We start from the raw sequence: 4,301 nt of genomic DNA on the forward strand, positions 1-4,301 counted from the left end.
GGGTTAAAGAGAAGGCTGAGGCGTGGAGAGCCAAACACCTTTCAGTATTTGCCAGGGCTACAGTGTGCAACTTGTTTTTCGTAGCTAAGCTATGGTACGTTATGCAATTCATTTTTTGTAACAGAGCCAATGTACAGAAATTGCACAGAGTTTTTGCCGTGTTTGCGTGGGGTTCTGGATGGGAGAGATGCAGCCGCAACAATCTTTTCAGACGGGTGAAAGATGGAGGGCTAGGGCTGGCCCACCTGTTTGTGAGGCAATTAGTCGGACGGTTCTTTTTCTTCAGGAACAATGATAATTCATTTCTTCAATCGGTTTGCAAAGTTAGACTTGCGCATTTGTTACCCGAGTTTATTATAAGCTCTGAAAGTGTACCGGTGGCAGTGTTCGGATTCTATAAGGAAATTGTGCTGAGTGTTCGTTTGCTTGCTGTACGGTTTTCCAAAGAATATTTGTTTACGTTCACAAGAAAAAGGCTGCGCAATGATCTATTGGACAGCCTTTTTCCCCCACCTCGGTACCGAACTATGTACAGTCGAGGCCCAGGCCAGAATGTTTTCAAACGTGTTAAAAAAATGCAGCTACCGCCTGGTATGAAAACTTTCTTTTTCAAGCTACACACAGGAACACTATCAGTTGCAACGTTTTTAGAAGACAGGGGCTTTTACATGCCATGGGGCTCAGATTGCTTCATATGCAAACAACCAGAAACAATAGACCATGTTTTTTTACACTGTTGGGCGGGGGTTTTCTTTTGGGATGTTCTACAGCGAACAATAAAGAAAGAATTTCCTCTTGATCCACATGGCATAAGGTATCTACCGATAGATGACGAGGACGGAACACCTTTCGATCAGATAATGTTAACTGGCCTCTACTGTATATGGCGAGCCCCCATGGCTGGCTTCTATTGCGATCCCGATGCAAGACCAGCCCGTGTTTTCTTTCGAGAACAAATAACACGTTTTCTTGATGTGCTTGCTACACATGAGTGCCCACCGCCTTGGATGGCCAGGATAGAACCCCTGGCTAATCTTAAAGAATTTTAAACAACGCCAGCTCACATATAACAGGCGGCTTTTACTTATTAATTTTTGTTAACGGATGAGAAGTTCATCTGTCTGTGTATATATGTTGACAGCCTCATTTGGATCACCGTGCGCAGAAATGGGTCGTTTGTATCTCGAAAGAAGGAGAATCTATTCACCAGTTGACGCAAGAAAAGGTGCGCCAGCCCCAGACCACCATCCTTCACACGTCGGAAGAGATTATCTCGGCTGCATCGCTCCCAGCTCGATGCCCACACGAATACAGCGAACACGCGGTGCAGTTTCTGCACATTAATACGAGAGCACTGTAGGACCTGCATTACGTACCAGATCTTTGACACGAGAAACATGTTGCACGCTGTAGCTCTCGCGAACATTGACAAGTGACAGGCGTTCCATCGGTCGGCTTTTTCTTTTAGTTCTTTTGTACGCTCCTTCCAGTACTCGCTACTGTCCTTGTAGGCATCAAGGGGTGCTCCAAGGTACTTAACTGGCGTCGTGACCCAATTTACGTTCGAAAAGTGGTCTGGTGTAGACGCCCATCTTCCATGCCAAAACCCCAAACATTTCTGCCAGTTAACGTAGCTGTTAGCGACGTTACCAAACTTTTTGACGATATTAACAGTATTCAATACACTTTGTTTGTCTTTACAGCACACAGCCACATCGTCAGCGTATGCCAGTAGCTTCACTTCTGCTGATTGGAGACTAAACCCCTTAATACATTCATTTTCGATGATGGCCAGACATAGCGTTTCTATGTAGACACAAAACAGGAGTGGACTGAGTGGACAACCCTGGCGAACGGAGCGCTTCACGTTAATGGGGGCCCCCAACATCTGATTAATTATAAGTCTGGTATAGCAGCTCCGGTACGCCATGGTCACCCCTTCAGCGATTATGTGGCCAAAATTAACGTGCTCAAGGATGGTAAGCAATATGTCGCGAGAAACACAATCAAACGCCTTCTCCAAGTCTAGCTGGAGGATGGCTACTGCATCGCACATGGCGTCACAACACTCCAGAACACACTTCATTTTATGGATGTTAGTGAAAATGGTTCTTCCACGAATACCACACGTCTGGTGTGGGCCGACTACTTCCTGAATAACTGACTGGACCCGTCGTGCCAACACCTTCATCAATATTTTGTAGTCGCAGTTAGTAAGCGCTATGGGTCTGTAGGAGGAAAGTTGCTTGAGCTTTTCGGTCTCTTCTGTTTTCGGTATTAGTACTGTATGGGACTGGCCAAAGGATGGTGGAAGTATTTTCAGTTCATATGCTTCATTGAAAACTGCTGTTAAGATAGGAGCTAGGTGGCTTTTGAACAATTTGTACCAAGCGGCACAAAGACCGTCTGGACCTGGCGACTTCCCAGGATTCAGGTCTTCGATCGCTTTCATCACTTCATGTTCTGTTAATGGTCGTTCTAAGGTTTCTTTAACCTCCCTCGACAGCTGTGGGATTCGTTGCAAAAATAATTTCTTGAAATCATGCATGTTGACAGGCCTGAATGCAAAACGTTCTTTGTAATGCTCAAAGAAAGCACGCCCTATATCATTGTTATCCGTTTAGGCCACTAGGGCTACACTTTTCAGGTAGGCATACATTTATTTAACGCGATGTTGTTGGCTTCAAATTATGACTCACCACAAAGGGAACACAGATGCAAAGCGTCGCCACTCTTGACTCTTTTGAGGAAAAATTTGAAAGGATAATGTTTCAAAAAGGAAACGCGCAGCCTTGGCAGGACTCGAACCCGTAATCCCCGGTTTAGGAGACCGATGCCTTATCCGTTAGGCCACTAGGGCTACACTTTTCAGGTAGGCATACATTTATTTAACGCGATGTTGTTGGCTTCAAATTACGACTTACCACAAAGGGAACACAGATGCAAAGCGTCGCCACTCTTGACTTTTTTGAGCAAAAATTTGAAAGGATAATGTTTCAAAAAGGAAACGCGCACCCTTGGCAGGATTCGAACCCGCAATCCCCGGTTTAGGAGACCGATGCATATCCGTTAGGCCACAAGGGCTACACCTTTGCTGTAGGCATACTTTATTTACAACTATGTTGTTGGCTACAAACTACGAATTACCACAAAATGAAAGCAGTTGCAATTCGTCGCTACACTCCTATCTTTAGAGGAAAAATTTTGAAAGGATAATGTTTCAAAAAGGAAACGTGTACCCTCGGCGGGACTCGAACCCACAATCCTCGGTTTAGGAGACCGATGCCTTTTCCGTTAGGCCACAAGGGCTATGCTTTTCAGGTACGTAAGCAGTTTTTTGCAACTGTGTTGTTGGCTACAAATTACGAATTACCACAAAACGAAAACCGATGAAAAATGTCGCCACATTTCACTCTTTATAGGAAAAATTTGAAAGGATAATGTTTCAAAAGGAAACGCGTACCCACGGCGGGACTCGTACCCACAATCCCCGGTTAAGCAGACCGATGCCTTACCCGTTATGCCACGCGGGCTTTTTTTTTCTTTATTACCTTCTGATGAACATTGTACAAACATAACAGCAAACAAAAATACATCAAATCCCTAGCCATTCGGCTAGTTCGTATGTTTTAAAATGGCTTAATTTTTCCCAATTCATCAAAAACAGTAATCCACTCCGGAGGATCATTTAGGGCCTTATAAACATCCCTAATATAAATGACAGCTTCTACGAAATAGTGTCTTGCCGATTGGGGATACAAATTCGCATGTCTGACGTCCATTCTTGTTCGCCAGATACTGTGCATGCACATGACCATGAACATATCACTGGGTACTCCTTCTGGCTCAGCACAAGGTAAGTACCGGATTCCGAAAGGGCTTAAAGGCAGGTCTTTTTTTAAAGTCCTTTGAAGTACATCCCATAGGAACATCGCGTCATGGCAGTCGAGAAAAAAATGTTCAATTGTTTCCGGTTTTCTACAAATGGAGCAATTGTGAGACCATGGAACAAAAATGCCTTTGCTGTGTAACCATGGCTTCACGGGTAGTGTGCCGGTATGCAGTTGGAAAAAGAAAGATTTCATTAAAGGTTTCACCGGCATTCGCTTAATATGCTTGAGGACGTCACGCTCAGGGCCCAGCTGGTACAACCCACGGTACACAGGAATCGGCAAAAAAACATCAAGCAAGTCTTTGTATAAACGCTTACGTGTCACGCTCGTTAGGCACTCATAGGAGAATCTTGCCCTAAGAATCTGCACAGAAGATGCAACTTCTCGTAGGTAGCCAGATAAGACTAC

General features: G+C 44.5%; 1 non-coding gene across 1 annotated transcript; it reads right to left on the reverse strand.

Annotated features, from left to right (window-relative positions):
• Nucleotides 1-3,236: 3,236 nt before the first annotated feature.
• On the reverse strand, nt 3,237-3,309 carry TRNAR-CCU (transfer RNA arginine (anticodon CCU)). The gene has a single exon. It is a non-coding gene; the product is annotated as a tRNA-Arg (tRNA).
• Between the last annotated feature and the right edge of the window lie 992 nt (nt 3,310-4,301).

The sequence above is a fragment of the Dermacentor andersoni genome, chromosome 1 (genome assembly GCF_023375885.2).
Source record: "Dermacentor andersoni chromosome 1, qqDerAnde1_hic_scaffold, whole genome shotgun sequence".
NCBI lineage: Eukaryota > Metazoa > Arthropoda > Arachnida > Ixodida > Ixodidae > Dermacentor > Dermacentor andersoni.